The sequence below is a fragment of the Bombus terrestris genome, unplaced genomic scaffold (assembly GCF_910591885.1).
Source record: "Bombus terrestris unplaced genomic scaffold, iyBomTerr1.2, whole genome shotgun sequence".
Lineage (NCBI taxonomy): Eukaryota > Metazoa > Arthropoda > Insecta > Hymenoptera > Apidae > Bombus > Bombus terrestris.
The window spans coordinates 5,530,008-5,552,430 of record NW_025963549.1 but is presented as its reverse complement, the minus strand read 5'-3'; positions in this window follow the sequence as shown (position 1 = coordinate 5,552,430).

Below are 22,423 nucleotides of genomic sequence, written 5' to 3'. Positions count from 1 at the left end.
TATATGTAAAACTATTGATAAAGTGTAAACTTTTGTCATTACCCGAGTTCGATAAAGACATCCGCCTCCTCGGGCTGGTGCGAGTATTTCAATGTCCCTATCTGCCAAACCGTTGGTTTGTGACACATCTTTACGCGTCACGCGCTCGCTGCACTCGCTCGAAAACTATAGCCTAAACAAAAGCAAGCCCTCTTACGTTTGTTATTCGGTAAGGAGGCGACTTATATCAAATTTGCTAACGTTTCGGATCGGTTGTGAGGTTGGACTAGATTTCTACGAGCGAGCGGAGCGAGCGATCAACGATTCCAATTTCCAACCTATACATATACCTTATATTGCCCTGCACATATTTCCTGTTATACCCCAATTTTGTCAGCGATTTCGGACCACACGTTGCACTGTACTATGTGGAAATATTACTATTTATGTAAAGCTATTGATAAACTGTAAACTTTCGTCAGTACGCGTTTCGATAAAGACTTCCGGCGCCTCGTGCTGGTGCGAGTATTTCAATGTCCCTATGTGCCAAACCTTTGGTATGTGACACACCTTTACGCGTCACCCGCTCGCTGCACTCGCTCGAAATCTATAGCCTAACCAAAACCAAGCCCTCTTGCGTTCGTTACTCGGTAAGGAGGCGACTTATTTCAAATTTGCTAACGTTTCGGATCGGTTGTGAGGTTGGACTAGATTTCTACGAGCGAGCGGAGCGAGCGAGCAACGATTCCAATTTCCAAGCTATACATATACCTTATATTGCCTTGCATATGTTTCCTGTTATTGCCTAATTTTGTCAACGATTTCGGACATCACGTTGCACTGTACTATGTGGAAATATTACTATTTATATAAAACTATTGATAAACTGCTAACTTTTGTCAGTACGCAGTTTGATAAAGACTTCCGGCTCCTCGGGCTGGTGCGAATATTTCAATGTCCCTATGTGCCAAACCGTTGGTTTGTGACACACCTTTACGCGTCCCTCGCTCGCTGCGCTCGCTCGAAAACTATAGCCTAACCTAAAACCAATCCCTCTTCCGTTCGTTATTCGATAAGGATGCGTCTTATTTTAAATTTTCGAACGTGTCGGATCGGTTGTGAGGTTGGACTAGATATCTACGAGCGAGCGGAGCGAGCGAGCAACGATTACAATTTCCAAGCTATACATATACCTTACATTGCCTTGCATATATTTCCTGTTATTGCCTAATTTTGTCAGCGATTTCGGACCACACGTTGCACTGTACTATGTGGAAATATTACTATTTATGTAAAACTATTGATAAACTGTAAACTTTCGTCAGTACGCAGTTCGATAAAGACTTCCGGCTCCTCGGGCTGGTGCGAATATTTCAATGTCCCTATGTGCCAAACCGTTGGTTAGTGACACACCTTTACGCGTCACGCGCTCGCTGCGCTCGCTCGAAAACTATAGCCTAACCAAAACCAAGCCCTCTTGCGTTCGTTATTCGGTAAGGAGGCGACTTATTTCAAATTTGCTAACGTTTCGGATCGGTTGTGAGGTTGGACTAGATTTCTACGAGCGAGCGGAGCGAGCGAGCAACGATTCCAATTTCCAAGCTATACATATACCTTATATTGCCTTGCATATGTTTCCTGTTATACCCCAATTTTGTCAACGATTTCGGACATCACGTTGCACTGTACTATGTGGAAATATTACTATTTATGTAAAACCATTGATAAACTGTAAACATTCGTCAGAACGCAGTTCGATAAAGACTTCCGGCTCCTCGGGCTGGAGCGAATATTTCAATGTCCCTATGTTCCAAACCTTTGGTTTGTGACACACCTTTACGCGTCCCTCGCTCGCTGCGCTCGCTCGAAAGCTATAACCTAACCCAGAACCAATTCCTCTTGCGATCGTTATTCGATAAGGATGCGTCTTATTTTAAATTTTCGAACGTGTCGTATCGGTTGTGAGGTTGGACTAGATTTCTACGAGCGAGCGGAGCGAGCGTGCAACGATTACAATTTCCAAGCTATACATATACCTTACATTGCCTTATATATATTTCCTGTTGTAGCCTAATTTTGTCAGCGATTTCGGATCACACGTTGCACTGTACTATGTGGAAATACTACTATTTATGTAAAACTATTGATAAAGTGTAAACTTTTGTCATTACCCGAGTTCGATAAAGACATCCGGCTCCTCGGGCTGGTGCGAGTATTTCAATGTCCCTATCTGCCAAACCGTTGGTTTGTGACACACCTTTACGCGTCACGCGCTCGCTGCGCTCGCTCGAAAACTATAGCCTAACCAAAAGCAAGCCCTCTTGCGTTTGTTATTCGGTAAGGAGGCGACTTATATCAAATTTGCTAACGTTTCGGATCGGTTGTGAGGTTGGACTAGATTTCTACGAGCGAGCGGAGCGAGCGATCAACGATTCCAATTTCCAACCTATACATATACCTTATATTGCCCTGCACATATTTCCTGTTATACCCCAATTTTGTCAGCGATTTCGGACCACACGTTGCACTGTACTATGTGGAAATATTACTATTTATGTAAAGCTATTGATAAACTGTAAACTTTCGTCAGTACGCGGTTCGATAAAGACTTCCGGCGCCTCGTGCTGGTGCGAGTATTTCAATGTCCCGATGTGCCAAACCTTTGGTATGTGACACACCTTTACGCGTCACCCGCTCGCTGCACTCGCTCGAAATCTATAGCCTAACCAAAACCAAGCCCTCTTGCGTTCGTTACTCGGTAAGGAGGCGACTTATTTCAAATTTGCTAACGTTTCGGATCGGTTGTGAGGTTGGACTAGATTTCTACGAGCGAGCGGAGCGAGCGAGCAACGATTCCAATTTCCAAGCTATACATATACCTTATATTGCCTTGCATATGTTTCCTGTTATTGCCTAATTTTGTCAACGATTTCGGACATCACGTTGCACTGTACTATGTGGAAATATTACTATTTATGTAAAACTATTGATAAACTGCTAACTTTTGTCAGTACGCAGTTTGATAAAGACTTCCGGCTCCTCGGGCTGGTGCGAATATTTCAATGTCCCTATGTGCCAAACCGTTGGTTTGTGACACACCTTTACGCGTCCCTCGCTCGCTGCGCTCGCTCGAAAACTATAGCCTAACCTAAAACCAATCCCTCTTCCGTTCGTTATTCGATAAGGATGCGTCTTATTTTAAATTTTCGAACGTGTCGGATCGGTTGTGAGGTTGGACTAGATATCTACGAGCGAGCGGAGCGAGCGAGCAACGATTACAATTTCCAAGCTATACATATACCTTACATTGCCTTGCATATATTTCCTGTTATTGCCTAATTTTGTCAGCGATTTCGGACCACACGTTGCAGTGTACTATGTGAAAATATTACTATTTATGTAAAACTATTGATAAACTGTAAACTTTCGTCAGTACGCAGTTCGATAAAGACTTCCGGCTCCTCGGGCTGGTGCGAATATTTCAATGTCCCTATGTGCCAAACCGTTGGTTAGTGACACACCTTTACGCGTCACGCGCTCGCTGCGCTCGCTCGAAAACTATAGCCTAACCAAAACCAAGCCCTCTTGCGTTCGTTATTCGGTAAGGATGCGTCTTATTTCAAATTTGCTAACGTTTCGGATCGGTTGTGAGGTTGGACTAGATTTCTACGAGCGAGCGGAGCGAGCGTGCAACGATTACAATTTCCAAGCTATACATATACCTTACATTGCCTTATATATATTTCCTGTTGTAGCCTAATTTTGTCAGCGATTTCGGATCACACGTTGCACTGTACTATGTGGAAATACTACTATTTATGTAAAACTATTGATAAAGTGTAAACTTTTGTCATTACCCGAGTTCGATAAAGACATCCGCCTCCTCGGGCTGGTGCGAGTATTTCAATGTCCCTATCTGCCAAACCGTTGGTTTGTGACACATCTTTACGCGTCACGCGCTCGCTGCACTCGCTCGAAAACTATAGCCTAAACAAAAGCAAGCCCTCTTACGTTTGTTATTCGGTAAGGAGGCGACTTATATCAAATTTGCTAACGTTTCGGATCGGTTGTGAGGTTGGACTAGATTTCTACGAGCGAGCGGAGCGAGCGATCAACGATTCCAATTTCCAACCTATACATATACCTTATATTGCCCTGCACATATTTCCTGTTATACCCCAATTTTGTCAGCGATTTCGGACCACACGTTGCACTGTACTATGTGGAAATATTACTATTTATGTAAAGCTATTGATAAACTGTAAACTTTCGTCAGTACGCGGTTCGATAAAGACTTCCGGCGCCTCGTGCTGGTGCGAGTATTTCAATGTCCCTATGTGCCAAACCTTTGGTATGTGACACACCTTTACGCGTCACCCGCTCGCTGCACTCGTTCGAAATCTATAGCCTAACCAAAACCAAGCCCTCTTGCGTTCGTTACTCGGTAAGGAGGCGACTTATTTCAAATTTGCTAACGTTTCGGATCGGTTGTGAGGTTGGACTAGATTTCTACGAGCGAGCGGAGCGAGCGAGCAACGATTCCAATTTCCAAGCTATACATATACCTTATATTGCCTTGCATATGTTTCCTGTTATTGCCTAATTTTGTCAACGATTTCGGACATCACGTTGCACTGTACTATGTGGAAATATTACTATTTATGTAAAACTATTGATAAACTGCTAACTTTTGTCAGTACGCAGTTTGATAAAGACTTCCGGCTCCTCGGGCTGGTGCGAATATTTCAATGTCCCTATGTGCCAAACCGTTGGTTTGTGACACACCTTTACGCGTCCCTCGCTCGCTGCGCTCGCTCGAAAACTATAGCCTAACCTAAAACCAATCCCTCTTCCGTTCGTTATTCGATAAGGATGCGTCTTATTTTAAATTTTCGAACGTGTCGGATCGGTTGTGAGGTTGGACTAGATATCTACGAGCGAGCGGAGCGAGCGAGCAACGATTACAATTTCCAAGCTATACATATACCTTACATTGCCTTGCATATATTTCCTGTTATTGCCTAATTTTGTCAGCGATTTCGGACCACACGTTGCAGTGTACTATGTGGAAATATTACTATTTATGTAAAACCATTGATAAACTGTAAACTTTCGTCAGTACGCAGTTCGATAAAGACTTCCGGCTCCTCGGGCTGGTGCGAATATTTCAATGTCCCTATGTGCCAAACCGTTGGTTAGTGACACACCTTTACGCGTCACGCGCTCGCTGCGCTCGCTCGAAAACTATAGCCTAACCAAAACCAAGCCCTCTTGCGTTCGTTATTCGGTAAGGAGGCGACTTATTTCAAATTTGCTAACGTTTCGGATCGGTTGTGAGGTTGGACTAGATTTCTACGAGCGAGCGGAGCGAGCGAGCAACGATTCCAATTTCCAAGCTATACATATACCTTATATTGCCTTGCATATATTTCCTGTTATTGCCTAATTTTGTCAGCGATTTCGGACCACACGTTGCAGTGTACTATGTGAAAATATTACTATTTATGTAAAACTATTGATAAACTGTAAACTTTCGTCAGTACGCAGTTCGATAAAGACTTCCGGCTCCTCGGGCTGGTGCGAATATTTCAATGTCCCTATGTGCCAAACCGTTGGTTTGTGACACACCTTTACGCGTCACGCGCTCGCTGCGCTCGCTCGAAAACTATAGCCTAACCAAAACCAAGCCCTCTTGCGTTCGTTATTCGGTAAGGAGGCGACTTATTTCAAATTTGCTAACGTTTCGGATCGGTTGTGAGGTTGGACTAGATTTCTACGAGCGAGCGGAGCGAGCGAGCAACGATTCCAATTTCCAAGCTATACATATACCTTATATTGCCTGCATATGTTTCCTGTTATTGCCTAATTTTGTCAACGATTTCGGACATCACGTTGCACTGTACTATGTGGAAATATTACTATTTATGTAAAACCATTGATAAACTGTAAACTTTCGTCAGAACGCAGTTCGATAAAGACTTCCGGCTCCTCGGGCTGGAGCGAATATTTCAATGTCCCTATGTTCCAAACCATTGGTTTGTGACACACCTTTACGCGTCCCTCGCTCGCTGCGCTCGCTCGAAAACTATAACCTAACCCAAAACCAATTCCTCTTGCGATCGTTATTCGATAAGGATGCGTCTTATTTTAAATTTTCGAACGTGTTGTATCGGTTGTGAGGTTGGACTAGATTTCTACGAGCGAGCGGAGCGAGCGTGCAACGATTACAATTTCCAAGCTATACATATACCTTACATTGCCTTATATATATTTCCTGTTGTAGCCTAATTTTGTCAGCGATTTCGGATCACACGTTGCACTGTACTATGTGGAAATACTACTATTTATGTAAAACTATTGATAAAGTGTAAACTTTTGTCATTACCCGAGTTCGATAAAGACATCCGCCTCCTCGGGCTGGTGCGAGTATTTCAATGTCCCTATCTGCCAAACCGTTGGTTTGTGACACACCTTTACGCGTCACGCGCTCGCTGCGCTCGCTCGAAAACTATAGCCTAACCAAAAGCAAGCCCTCTTGCGTTTGTTATTCGGTAAGGAGGCGACTTATATCAAATTTGCTAACGTTTCGGATCGGTTGTGAGGTTGGACTAGATTTCTACGAGCGAGCGGAGCGAGCGATCAACGATTCCAATTTCCAAGCTATACATATACCTTATATTGCCCTGCACATATTTCCTGTTATACCCCAATTTTGTCAGCGATTTCGGACCACACGTTGCACTGTACTATGTGGAAATATTACTATTTATGTAAAGCTATTGATAAACTGTAAACTTTCGTCAGTACGCGGTTCGATAAAGACTTCCGGCGCCTCGTGCTGGTGCGAGTATTTCAATGTCCCGATGTGCCAAACCTTTGGTATGTGACACACCTTTACGCGTCACCCGCTCGCTGCACTCGCTCGAAATCTATAGCCTAACCAAAACCAAGCCCTCTTGCGTTCGTTACTCGGTAAGGAGGCGACTTATTTCAAATTTGCTAACGTTTCGGATCGGTTGTGAGGTTGGACTAGATTTCTACGAGCGAGCGGAGCGAGCGAGCAACGATTCCAATTTCCAAGCTATACATATACCTTATATTGCCTTGCATATGTTTCCTGTTATTGCCTAATTTTGTCAACGATTTCGGACATCACGTTGCACTGTACTATGTGGAAATATTACTATTTATATAAAACTATTGATAAACTGCTAACTTTTGTCAGTACGCAGTTTGATAAAGACTTCCGGCTCCTCGGGCTGGTGCGAATATTTCAATGTCCCTATGTGCCAAACCGTTGGTTTGTGACACACCTTTACGCGTCCCTCGCTCGCTGCGCTCGCTCGAAAACTATAGCCTAACCTAAAACCAATCCCTCTTCCGTTCGTTATTCGATAAGGATGCGTCTTATTTTAAATTTTCGAACGTGTCGGATCGGTTGTGAGGTTGGACTAGATATCTACGAGCGAGCGGAGCGAGCGAGCAACGATTACAATTTCCAAGCTATACATATACCTTACATTGCCTTGCATATATTTCCTGTTATTGCCTAATTTTGTCAGCGATTTCGGACCACACGTTGCAGTGTACTATGTGAAAATATTACTATTTATGTAAAACTATTGATAAACTGTAAACTTTCGTCAGTACGCAGTTCGATAAAGACTTCCGGCTCCTCGGGCTGGTGCGAATATTTCAATGTCCCTATGTGCCAAACCGTTGGTTTGTGACACACCTTTACGCGTCACGCGCTCGCTGCGCTCGCTCGAAAACTATAGCCTAACCAAAACTAGCCCTCTTGCGTTCGTTATTCGGTAAGGAGGCGACTTATTTCAAATTTGCTAACGTTTCGGATCGGTTGTGAGGTTGGACTAGATTTCTACGAGCGAGCGGAGCGAGCGAGCAACGATTCCAATTTCCAAGCTATACATATACCTTATATTGCCTGCATATGTTTCCTGTTATTGCCTAATTTTGTCAACGATTTCGGACATCACGTTGCACTGTACTATGTGGAAATATTACTATTTATGTAAAACCATTGATAAACTGTAAACTTTCGTCAGAACGCAGTTCGATAAAGACTTCCGGCTCCTCGGGCTGGAGCGAATATTTCAATGTCCCTATGTTCCAAACCATTGGTTTGTGACACACCTTTACGCGTCCCTCGCTCGCTGCGCTCGCTCGAAAACTATAACCTAACCCAAAACCAATTCCTCTTGCGATCGTTATTCGATAAGGATGCGTCTTATTTTAAATTTTCGAACGTGTTGTATCGGTTGTGAGGTTGGACTAGATTTCTACGAGCGAGCGGAGCGAGCGTGCAACGATTACAATTTCCAAGCTATACATATACCTTACATTGCCTTATATATATTTCCTGTTGTAGCCTAATTTTGTCAGCGATTTCGGATCACACGTTGCACTGTACTATGTGGAAATACTACTATTTATGTAAAACTATTGATAAAGTGTAAACTTTTGTCATTACCCGAGTTCGATAAAGACATCCGCCTCCTCGGGGTGGTGCGAGTATTTCAATGTCCCTATCTGCCAAACCGTTGGTTTGTGACACACCTTTACGCGTCACGCGCTCGCTGCGCTCGCTCGAAAACTATAGCCTAACCAAAAGCAAGCCCTCTTGCGTTTGTTATTCGGTAAGGAGGCGACTTATATCAAATTTGCTAACGTTTCGGATCGGTTGTGAGGTTGGACTAGATTTCTACGAGCGAGCGGAGCGAGCGATCAACGATTCCAATTTCCAACCTATACATATACCTTATATTGCCCTGCACATATTTCCTGTTATACCCCAATTTTGTCAGCGATTTCGGACCACACGTTGCACTGTACTATGTGGAAATATTACTATTTATGTAAAGCTATTGATAAACTGCTAACTTTTGTCAGTACGCAGTTTGATAAAGACTTCCGGCTCCTCGGGCTGGTGCGAATATTTCAATGTCCCTATGTGCCAAACCGTTGGTTTGTGACACACCTTTACGCGTCCCTCGCTCGCTGCGCTCGCTCGAAAACTATAGCCTAACCAAAAGCAAGCCCTCTTGCGTTTGTTATTCGGTAAGGAGGCGACTTATATCAAATTTGCTAACGTTTCGGATCGGTTGTGAGGTTGGACTAGATTTCTACGAGCGAGCGGAGCGAGCGATCAACGATTCCAATTTCCAACCTATACATATACCTTATATTGCCCTGCACATATTTCCTGTTATACCCCAATTTTGTCAGCGATTTCGGACCACACGTTGCACTGTACTATGTGGAAATATTACTATTTATGTAAAGCTATTGATAAACTGTAAACTTTCGTCAGTACGCGGTTCGATAAAGTCTTCCGGCGCCTCGTGCTGGTGCGAGTATTTCAATGTCCCTATGTGCCAAACCTTTGGTATGTGACACACCTTTACGCGTCACCCGCTCGCTGCACTCGCTCGAAATCTATAGCCTAACCAAAACCAAGCCCTCTTGCGTTCGTTACTCGGTAAGGAGGCGACTTATTTCAAATTTGCTAACGTTTCGGATCGGTTGTGAGGTTGGACTAGATTTCTACGAGCGAGCGGAGCGAGCGAGCAACGATTCCAATTTCCAAGCTATACATATACCTTATATTGCCTTGCATATGTTTCCTGTTATTGCCTAATTTGGTCAACGATTTCGGACATCACGTTGCACTGTACTATGTGGAAATATTACTATTTATGTAAAACTATTGATAAACTGCTAACTTTTGTCAGTACGCAGTTTGATAAAGACTTCCGGCTCCTCGGGCTGGTGCGAATATTTCAATGTCCCTATGTGCCAAACCGTTGGTTTGTGACACACCTTTACGCGTCCCTCGCTCGCTGCGCTCGCTCGAAAACTATAGCCTAACCTAAAACCAATCCCTCTTCCGTTCGTTATTCGATAAGGATGCGTCTTATTTTAAATTTTCGAACGTGTCGGATCGGTTGTGAGGTTGGACTAGATATCTACGAGCGAGCGGAGCGAGCGAGCAACGATTACAATTTCCAAGCTATACATATACCTTACATTGCCTTGCATATATTTCCTGTTATTGCCTAATTTTGTCAGCGATTTCGGACCACACGTTGCAGTGTACTATGTGAAAATATTACTATTTATGTAAAACTATTGATAAACTGTAAACTTTCGTCAGTACGCAGTTCGATAAAGACTTCCGGCTCCTCGGGCTGGTGCGAATATTTCAATGTCCCTATGTGCCAAACCGTTGGTTTGTGACACACCTTTACGCGTCACGCGCTCGCTGCGCTCGCTCGAAAACTATAGCCTAACCAAAACCAAGCCCTCTTGCGTTCGTTATTCGGTAAGGAGGCGACTTATTTCAAATTTGCTAACGTTTCGGATCGGTTGTGAGGTTGGACTAGATTTCTACGAGCGAGCGGAGCGAGCGAGCAACGATTCCAATTTCCAAGCTATACATATACCTTATATTGCCTTGCATATGTTTCCTGTTATACCCCAATTTTGTCAACGATTTCGGACATCACGTTGCACTGTACTATGTGGAAATATTACTATTTATGTAAAACCATTGATAAACTGTAAACATTCGTCAGAACGCAGTTCGATAAAGACTTCCGGCTCCTCGGGCTGGAGCGAATATTTCAATGTCCCTATGTTCCAAACCTTTGGTTTGTGACACACCTTTACGCGTCCCTCGCTCGCTGCGCTCGCTCGAAAACTATAACCTAACCCAGAACCAATTCCTCTTGCGATCGTTATTCGATAAGGATGCGTCTTATTTTAAATTTTCGAACGTGTCGTATCGGTTGTGAGGTTGGACTAGATTTCTACGAGCGAGCGGAGCGAGCGTGCAACGATTACAATTTCCAAGCTATACATATACCTTACATTGCCTTATATATATCTCCTGTTGTAGCCTAATTTTGTCAGCGATTTCGGATCACACGTTGCACTGTACTATGTGGAAATACTACTATTTATGTAAAACTATTGATAAAGTGTAAACTTTTGTCATTACCCGAGTTCGATAAAGACATCCGCCTCCTCGGGCTGGTGCGAGTATTTCAATGTCCCTATCTGCCAAACCGTTGGTTTGTGACACATCTTTACGCGTCACGCGCTCGCTGCACTCGCTCGAAAACTATAGCCTAAACAAAAGCAAGCCCTCTTGCGTTTGTTATTCGGTAAGGAGGCGACTTATATCAAATTTGCTAACGTTTCGGATCGGTTGTGAGGTTGGACTAGATTTCTACGAGCGAGCGGAGCGAGCGATCAACGATTCCAATTTCCAACCTATACATATACCTTATATTGCCCTGCACATATTTCCTGTTATACCCCAATTTTGTCAGCGATTTCGGACCACACGTTGCACTGTACTATGTGGAAATATTACTATTTATGTAAAGCTATTGATAAACTGTAAACTTTCGTCAGTACGCGGTTCGATAAAGACTTCCGGCGCCTCGTGCTGGTGCGAGTATTTCAATGTCCCTATGTGCCAAACCTTTGGTATGTGACACACCTTTACGCGTCACCCGCTCGCTGCACTCGCTCGAAATCTATAGCCTAACCAAAACCAAGCCCTCTTGCGTTCGTTACTCGGTAAGGAGGCGACTTATTTCAAATTTGCTAACGTTTCGGATCGGTTGTAAGGTTGGACTAGATTTCTACGAGCGAGCGGAGCGAGCGAGCAACGATTCCAATTTCCAAGCTATACATATACCTTATATTGCCTTGCATATGTTTCCTGTTATTGCCTAATTTTGTCAACGATTTCGGACATCACGTTGCACTGTACTATGTGGAAATATTACTATTTATGTAAAACTATTGATAAACTGCTAACTTTTGTCAGTACGCAGTTTGATAAAGACTTCCGGCTCCTCGGGCTGGTGCGAATATTTCAATGTCCCTATGTGCCAAACCGTTGGTTTGTGACACACCTTTACGCGTCCCTCGCTCGCTGCGCTCGCTCGAAAACTATAGCCTAACCTAAAACCAATCCCTCTTCCGTTCGTTATTCGATAAGGATGCGTCTTATTTTAAATTTTCGAACGTGTCGGATCGGTTGTGAGGTTGGACTAGATATCTACGAGCGAGCGGAGCGAGCGAGCAACGATTACAATTTCCAAGCTATACATATACCTTACATTGCCTTGCATATGTTTCCTGTTATTGCCTAATTTTGTCAACGATTGCGGACATCACGTTGCAGTGTACTATGTGAAAATATTACTATTTATGTAAAACTATTGATAAACTGTAAACTTTCGTCAGTACGCAGTTCGATAAAGATTTCCGGCTCCTCGGGCTGGTGCGAATATTTCAATGTCCCTATGTGCCAAACCGTTGGTTAGTGACACACCTTTACGCGTCACGCGCTCGCTGCGCTCGCTCGAAAACTATAGCCTAACCAAAACCAAGCCCTCTTGCGTTCGTTATTCGGTAAGGAGGCGACTTATTTCACATTTGCTAACGTTTCGGATCGGTTGTGAGGTTGGACTAGATTTCTACGAGCGAGCGGAGCGAGCGAGCAACGATTCCAATTTCCAAGCTATACATATACCTTATATTGCCTTGCATATGTTTCCTGTTATACCCCAATTTTGTCAACGATTTCGGACATCACGTTGCACTGTACTATGTGGAAATATTACTATTTATGTAAAACCATTGATAAACTGTAAACATTCGTCAGAACGCAGTTCGATAAAGACTTCCGGCTCCTCGGGCTGGAGCGAATATTTCAATGTCCCTATGTTCCAAACCTTTGGTTTGTGACACACCTTTACGCGTCCCTCGCTCGCTGCGCTCGCTCGAAAACTATAACCTAACCCAGAACCAATTCCTCTTGCGATCGTTATTCGATAAGGATGCGTCTTATTTTAAATTTTCGAACGTGTCGTATCGGTTGTGAGGTTGGACTAGATTTCTACGAGCGAGCGGAGCGAGCGTGCAACGATTACAATTTCCAAGCTATACATATACCTTACATTGCCTTATATATATTTCCTGTTGTAGCCTAATTTTGTCAGCGATTTCGGATCACACGTTGCACTGTACTATGTGGAAATACTACTATTTATGTAAAACTATTGATAAAGTGTAAACTTTTGTCATTACCCGAGTTCGATAAAGACATCCGCCTCCTCGGGCTGGTGCGAGTATTTCAATGTCCCTATCTGCCAAACCGTTGGTTTGTGACACACATTTACGCGTCACGCGCTCGCTGCGCTCGCTCGAAAACTATAGCCTAACCAAAAGCAAGCCCTCTTGCGTTTGTTATTCGGTAAGGAGGCGACTTATATCAAATTTGCTAACGTTTCGGATCGGTTGTGAGGTTGGACTAGATTTCTACGAGCGAGCGGAGCGAGCGATCAACGATTCCAATTTCCAACCTATACATATACCTTATATTGCCCTGCACATATTTCCTGTTATACCCCAATTTTGTCAGCGATTTCGGACCACACGTTGCACTGTACTATGTGGAAATATTACTATTTATGTAAAGCTATTGATAAACTGTAAACTTTCGTCAGTACGCGGTTCGATAAAGACTTCCGGCGCCTCGTGCTGGTGCGAGTATTTCAATGTCCCTATGTGCCAAACCTTTGGTATGTGACACACCTTTACGCGTCACCCGCTCGCTGCACTCGCTCGAAATCTATAGCCTAACCAAAACCAAGCCCTCTTGCGTTCGTTACTCGGTAAGGAGGCGACTTATTTCAAATTTGCTAACGTTTCGGATCGGTTGTAAGGTTGGACTAGATTTCTACGAGCGAGCGGAGCGAGCGAGCAACGATTCCAATTGCCAAGCTATACATATACCTTATATTGCCTTGAATATTTTTCCAGTTATTTCCTAATTTTGTGAGCGATTTCGGAACTCACGTTGCACTGTACTATGTGGAAATATTACTATTTATGTAAAACTATTGATAAACTGCTAACTTTTGTCAGTACGCAGTTTGATAAAGACTTCCGGCTCCTCGGGCTGGTGCGAATATTTCAATGTCCCTATGTGCCAAACCGTTGGTTTGTGACACACCTTTACGCGTCCCTCGCTCGCTGCGCTCGCTCGAAAACTATAGCCTAACCTAAAACCAATCCCTCTTGCGTTCGTTATTCGATAAGGAGGCGACTTATTTTAAATTTTCGAACGTGTCGGATCGGTTGTGAGGTTGGACTAGATATCTACGAGCGAGCGGAGCGAGCGAGCAACGATTACAATTTCCAAGCTATACATATACCTTACATTGCCTTGCATATATTTCCTGTTATTGCCTAATTTTGTCAGCGATTTCGGACCACACGTTGCAGTGTACTATGTGAAAATATTACTATTTATGTAAAACTATTGATAAACTGTAAACTTTCGTCAGTACGCAGTTCGATAAAGACTTCCGGCTCCTCGGGCTGGTGCGAATATTTCAATGTCCCTATGTGCCAAACCGTTGGTTAGTGACACACCTTTACGCGTCACGCGCTCGCTGCGCTCGCTCGAAAACTATAGCCTAACCAAAACCAAGCCCTCTTGCGTTCGTTATTCGGTAAGGAGGCGACTTATTTCACATTTGCTAACGTTTCGGATCGGTTGTGAGGTTGGACTAGATTTCTACGAGCGAGCGGAGCGAGCGAGCAACGATTCCAATTTCCAAGCTATACATATACCTTATATTGCCTTGCATATGTTTCCTGTTATACCCCAATTTTGTCAACGATTTCGGACATCACGTTGCACTGTACTATGTGGAAATATTACTATTTATGTAAAACCATTGATAAACTGTAAACATTCGTCAGAACGCAGTTCGATAAAGACTTCCGGCTCCTCGGGCTGGAGCGAATATTTCAATGTCCCTATGTTCCAAACCTTTGGTTTGTGACACACCTTTACGCGTCCCTCGCTCGCTGCGCTCGCTCGAAAACTATAACCTAACCCAGAACCAATTCCTCTTGCGATCGTTATTCGATAAGGATGCGTCTTATTTTAAATTTTCGAACGTGTCGTATCGGTTGTGAGGTTGGACTAGATTTCTACGAGCGAGCGGAGCGAGCGTGCAACGATTACAATTTCCAAGCTATACATATACCTTACATTGCCTTATATATATTTCCTGTTGTAGCCTAATTTTGTCAGCGATTTCGGATCACACGTTGCACTGTACTATGTGGAAATACTACTATTTATGTAAAACTATTGATAAAGTGTAAACTTTTGTCATTACCCGAGTTCGATAAAGACATCCGCCTCCTCGGGCTGGTGCGAGTATTTCAATGTCCCTATCTGCCAAACCGTTGGTTTGTGACACACATTTACGCGTCACGCGCTCGCTGCGCTCGCTCGAAAACTATAGCCTAACCAAAAGCAAGCCCTCTTGCGTTTGTTATTCGGTAAGGAGGCGACTTATATCAAATTTGCTAACGTTTCGGATCGGTTGTGAGGTTGGACTAGATTTCTACGAGCGAGCGGAGCGAGCGATCAACGATTCCAATTTCCAACCTATACATATACCTTATATTGCCCTGCACATATTTCCTGTTATACCCCAATTTTGTCAGCGATTTCGGACCACACGTTGCACTGTACTATGTGGAAATATTACTATTTATGTAAAGCTATTGATAAACTGTAAACTTTCGTCAGTACGCGGTTCGATAAAGACTTCCGGCGCCTCGTGCTGGTGCGAGTATTTCAATGTCCCGATGTGCCAAACCTTTGGTATGTGACACACCTTTACGCGTCACCCGCTCGCTGCACTCGCTCGAAATCTATAGCCTAACCAAAACCAAGCCCTCTTGCGTTCGTTACTCGGTAAGGAGGCGACTTATTTCAAATTTGCTAACGTTTCGGATCGGTTGTGAGGTTGGACTAGATTTCTACGAGCGAGCGGAGCGAGCGAGCAACGATTCCAATTTCCAAGCTATACATATAACTTATATTGCCTTGCATATGTTTCCTGTTATTGCCTAATTTTGTCAACGATTTCGGACATCACGTTGCACTGTACTATGTGGAAATATTACTATTTATGTAAAACTATTGATAAACTGCTAACTTTTGTCAGTACGCAGTTTGATAAAGACTTCCGGCTCCTCGGGCTGGTGCGAATATTTCAATGTCCCTATGTGCCAAACCGTTGGTTTGTGACACACCTTTACGCGTCCCTCGCTCGCTGCGCTCGCTCGAAAACTATAGCCTAACCTAAAACCAATCCCTCTTCCGTTCGTTATTCGATAAGGATGCGTCTTATTTTAAATTTTCGAACGTGTCGGATCGGTTGTGAGGTTGGACTAGATATCTACGAGCGAGCGGAGCGAGCGAGCAACGATTACAATTTCCAAGCTATACATATACCTTACATTGCCTTGCATATATTTCCTGTTATTGCCTAATTTTGTCAGCGATTTCGGACAACACGTTGCAGTGTACTATGTGAAAATATTACTATTTATGTAAAACTATTCATAAACTGTAAACTTTCGTCAGTACGCAGTTCGATAAAGACTTCCGGCTCCTCGGGCTGGTGCGAATATTTCAATGTCCCTATGTGCCAAACCGTTGGTTTGTGACACACCTTTACGCGTCACGCGCTCGCTGCGCTCGCTCGAAAACTATAGCCTAACCAAAACCAAGCCCTCTTGCGTTCGTTATTCGGTAAGGAGGCGACTTATTTCAAATTTGCTAACGTTTCGGATCGGTTGTGAGGTTGGACTAGATTTCTACGAGCGAGCGGATCGAGCGAGCAACGATTCCAATTTCCAAGCTATACATATACCTTATATTGCCTGCATATGTTTCCTGTTATTGCCTAATTTTGTCAACGATTTCGGACATCACGTTGCACTGTACTATGTGGAAATATTACTATTTATGTAAAACCATTGATAAACTGTAAACTTTCGTCAGAACGCAGTTCGATAAAGACTTCCGGCTCCTCGGGCTGGAGCGAATATTTCAATGTCCCTATGTTCCAAACCATTGGTTTGTGACACACCTTTACGCGTCCCTCGCTCGCTGCGCTCGCTCGAAAACTATAACCTAACCCAAAACCAATTCCTCTTGCGATCGTTATTCGATAAGGATGCGTCTTATTTTAAATTTTCGAACGTGTTGTATCGGTTGTGAGGTTGGACTAGATTTCTACGAGCGAGCGGAGCGAGCGTGCAACGATTACAATTTCCAAGCTATACATATACCTTACATTGCCTTATATATATTTCCTGTTGTAGCCTAATTTTGTCAGCGATTTCGGATCACACGTTGCACTGTACTATGTGGAAATACTACTATTTATGTAAAACTATTGATAAAGTGTAAACTTTTGTCATTACCCGAGTTCGATAAAGACATCCGCCTCCTCGGGGTGGTGCGAGTATTTCAATGTCCCTATCTGCCAAACCGTTGGTTTGTGACACACCTTTACGCGTCACGCGCTCGCTGCGCTCGCTCGAAAACTATAGCCTAACCAAAAGCAAGCCCTCTTGCGTTTGTTATTCGGTAAGGAGGCGACTTATATCAAATTTGCTAACGTTTCGGATCGGTTGTGAGGTTGGACTAGATTTCTACGAGCGAGCGGAGCGAGCGATCAACGATTCCAATTTCCAACCTATACATATACCTTATATTGCCCTGCACATATTTCCTGTTATACCCCAATTTTGTCAGCGATTTCGGACCACACGTTGCACTGTACTATGTGGAAATATTACTATTTATGTAAAGCTATTGATAAACTGTAAACTTTCGTCAGTACGCGGTTCGATAAAGACTTCCGGCGCCTCGTGCTGGTGCGAGTATTTCAATGTCCCTATGTGCCAAACCTTTGGTATGTGACACACCTTTACGCGTCACCCGCTCGCTGCACTCGCTCGAAATCTATAGCCTAACCAAAACCAAGCCCTCTTGCGTTCGTTACTCGGTAAGGAGGCGACTTATTTCAAATTTGCTAACGTTTCGGATCGGTTGTGAGGTTGGACTAGATTTCTACGAGCGAGCGGAGCGAGCGAGCAACGATTCCAATTTCCAAGCTATACATATACCTTATATTGCATTGCATATGTTTCCTGTTATTGCCTAATTTTGTCAACGATTTCGGACATCACGTTGCACTGTACTATGTGGAAATATTACTATTTATGTAAAACTATTGATAAACTGCTAACTTTTGTCAGTACGCAGTTTGATAAAGACTTCCGGCTCCTCGGGCTGGTGCGAATATTTCAATGTCCCTATGTGCCAAACCGTTGGTTTGTGACACACCTTTACGCGTCCCTCGCTCGCTGCGCTCGCTCGAAAACTATAGCCTAACCTAAAACCAATCCCTCTTCCGTTCGTTATTCGATAAGGATGCGTCTTATTTTAAATTTTCGAACGTGTCGGATCGGTTGTGAGGTTGGACTAGATATCTACGAGCGAGCGGAGCGAGCGAGCAACGATTACAATTTCCAAGCTATACATATACCTTACATTGCCTTGCATATATTTCCTGTTATTGCCTAATTTTGTCAGCGATTTCGGACCACACGTTGCAGTGTACTATGTGAAAATATTACTATTTATGGAAAACTATTGATAAACTGTAAACTTTCGTCAGTACGCAGTTCGATAAAGACTTCCGGCTCCTCGGGCTGGTGCGAATATTTCAATGTCCCTATGTGCCAAACCGTTGGTTAGTGACACACCTTTACGCGTCACGCGCTCGCTGCGCTCGCTCGAAAACTATAGCCTAACCAAAACCAAGCCCTCTTGCGTTTGTTATTCGGTAAGGAGGCGACTTATATCAAATTTGCTAACGTTTCGGATCGGTTGTGAGGTTGGACTAGATTTCTACGAGCGAGCGGAGCGAGCGATCAACGATTCCAATTTCCAAGCTATACATATACCTTATATTGCCCTGCACATATTTCCTGTTATACCCCAATTTTGTCAGCGATTTCGGACCACACGTTGCACTGTACTATGTGGAAATATTACTATTTATGTAAAGCTATTGATAAACTGTAAACTTTCGTCAGTACGCGGTTCGATAAAGACTTCCGGCTCCTCGTGCTGGTGCGAGTATTTCAATGTCCCTATGTGCCAAACCTTTGGTATGTGACACACCTTTACGCGTCACCCGCTCGCTGCACTCGCTCGAAATCTATAGCCTAACCAAAACCAAGCCCTCTTGCGTTCGTTACTCGGTAAGGAGGCGACTTATTTCAAATTTGCTAACGTTTCGGATCGGTTGTGAGGTTGGACTAGATTTCTACGGGCGAGCGGAGCGAGCGAGCAACGATTCCAATTTCCAAGCTATACATATACCTTATATTGCCTTGCATATGTTTCCTGTTATTGCCTAATTTTGTCAACGATTTCGGACATCACGTTGCACTGTACTATGTGGAAATATTACTATTTATGTAAAACTATTGATAAACTGTAAACTTTCGTCAGTACGCAGTTCGATAAAGACTTCCGGCTCCTCGGGCTGGAGCGAATATTTCAATGTCCCTATGTTCCAAACCTTTGGTTTGTGACACACCTTTACGCGTCCCTCGCTCGCTGCGCTCTCTCGAAAACTATAATCTAACCTAAAACCAATTCCTCTTGCGATCGTTATTCGATAAGGATGCGTCTTATTTTGAATTTTCGAACGTGTCGTATCGGTTGTGAGGTTGGACTAGATTTCTACGAGCGAGCGAAGCGAGCGTGCAGCGATTACAATTTCCAAGCTATACATATATCTTACATTGCCTTATATATATTTCCTGTTGTAGCCTAATTTTGTCAGCGATTTCGGATCACACGTTGCACTGTACTATGTGGAAATACTACTATTTATGTAAAACTATTGATAAAGTGTAAACTTTTGTCATTACCCGAGTTCGATAAAGACATCCGGCTCCTCGGGCTGGTGCGAGTATTTTAATGTCCCTATCTGCCAAACCGTTGGTTTGTGACACACCTTTACGCGTCACGCGCTCGCTGCGCTCGCTCGAAAACTGTAGCCTAACCAAAAGCAAGCCCTCTTGCGTTCGTTATTCGGTAAGGAGGCGACTTATTTCAAATTTGCTAACGTTTTGCATCGGTTGTGAGGTTGGACTAGATTTCTACGAGCGAGCGGAGCGAGCGAGCAACGATTCCAATTTCCAAGCTATACATATACCTTATATTGCCTTGCATATATTTCCTGTTATACCCCAATTTTCTCAGCGATTTCGGACCACACGTTGCACTGTACTATGTGGAAATATTACTATTTATGTAAAGCTATTGATAAACTGAAAACTTTCGTCAGTACGCGGTTCGATAAAGACTTCCGGCTCCTCGGGCTGGTGCGAGTATTTCAATGTCCCTATGTGCCAAACCTTTGGTTTGTGACACACCTTTACGCGTCACCCGCTCGCTGCGCTCGCTCGAAATCTATAGCCTAACCAAAACCAAGCCCTCTTGCGTTCGTTACTCGGTAAGGAGGCGACTTATTTGAAATTTGCGAACGTCTCGGATCGGTTGTGAGGTTGGACTAGATTTCTACGAGCGAGCGGAGCGAGCGAGCAACGATTCCAATTTCCAAGCTATACATATACCTTATATTGCCTTGCATATGTTTCCTGTTATTGCCTAATTTTGTCAACGATTACGGACATCACGTTGCACTGTACTATGTGGAAATATTACTATTTATGTAAAACTATTGATAAACTGCTAACTTTTGTCAGTACGCAGTTTGATAAAGACTTCCGGCTCCTCGGGCTGGTGCGAATATTTCAACGTCCCTATGTGCTAAACCGATGGTTTGTGACGCACCTTTACGCGTCCCTCGCTCGCTGCGCTCGCTCGAAAACTATAGCCTAACCTAAAACCAATCCCTCTTCCGTTCGTTATTCGATAAGGATGCGTCTTATTTTAAATTTTCGAACGTGTCGGATCGGTTGTGAGGTTGGACTAGATATCTACGAGCGAGCGGAGCGAGCGAGCAACGATTACAATTTCCAAGCTATACATATACCTTACATAGCCTTGCATATATTTCCTGTTATTGCCTAATTTTGTCAGCGATTTCGGACCACACGTTGCAGTGTACTATGTGGAAATACTACTGTTTATGTAAAACCATTGATAAACTGTAAACTGTCGTCAGTACGCAGATCGATAAAGACTTCCGGCTCCTCGGGCTGGTGCGAATATTTCAATGTCCCTATCTGCCAAACCGTTGGTTTGTGACACACCTTTACGCGTCACGCGCTCGCTGCGCTCGCTCGAAAAATATAGCGCAACAAAACCAATCCCTCTTGCGTTCGTTATTCGATAAGGAGGCGACTTATTTCAAATTTGCTAACGTGTCGGATCGGTTGTGAGGTTGGACTAGATTTTTATGAGCGAGCGGAGCGAGCGTGCAACGATTACAATTTCCAAGCTGTACATATACCTTATATTGCCATGCATATGTTACCTGTTATTGCCTAATTTTGTCAGCGATTTCGGACCACACGTTGCACTGTACTATGTGAAAATATTACTATTTATGTAAAACTATTGATAAACTGTAAACTTTCGTCAGTACGCAGTTCGATAAAGACTTCCGGCTCCTCGGGCTGGGGCGAATATTTCAATGTCCCTATGTTCCAAACCTTTGGTTTGTGACACACCTTTACGCGTCCCTCGCTCGCTGCGCTCTCTCGAAAACTATAATCTAACCTAAAACCAATTCCTCTTGCGATCGTTATTCGATAAGGATGCGTCTTATTTTAAATTTTCGAACGTGTCGTATCGGTTGTGAGGTTGGACTAGATTTCTACGAGCGAGCGGAGCGAGCGTGCAGCGATTACAATTTCCAAGCTATACATATATCTTACATTGCCTTATATATATTTCCTGTTGTAGCCTAATTTTGTCAGCGATTTCGGATCACACGTTGCACTGTACTATGTGGAAATACTACTATTTATGTAAAACTATGGATAAAGTGTAAACTTTTGTCATTACCCGAGTTCGATAAAGACATCCGGCCCCTCGGGCTGGTGCGAGTATTTCAATGTCCCTATCTGCCAAACCGTTGGTTTGTGACACACCTTTACGCGTCACGCGCTCGCTGCGCTCGCTCGAAAACTGTAGCCTAACCAAAAGCAAGCCCTCTTGCGTTCGTTATTCGGTAAGGAGGCGACTTATTTCAAATTTGCTAACGTTTCGGATCGGTTGTGAGGTTGGACTAGATTTCTACGAGCGAGCGGCGCGAGCGAGCAACGATTCCAATTTCCAATCTATACATATACCTTATATTGCCTTGCATATGTTTCCTGTTATTGCCTAATTTTGTCAACGATTTCGGACATCACGTTGCACTGTACTATGTGGAAATATTACTATTTATGTAAAACTATTGATAAACTGCTAACTTTTGTCAGTACGCAGTTTGATAAAGACTTCCGGCTCCTCGGGCTGGTGCGAGTA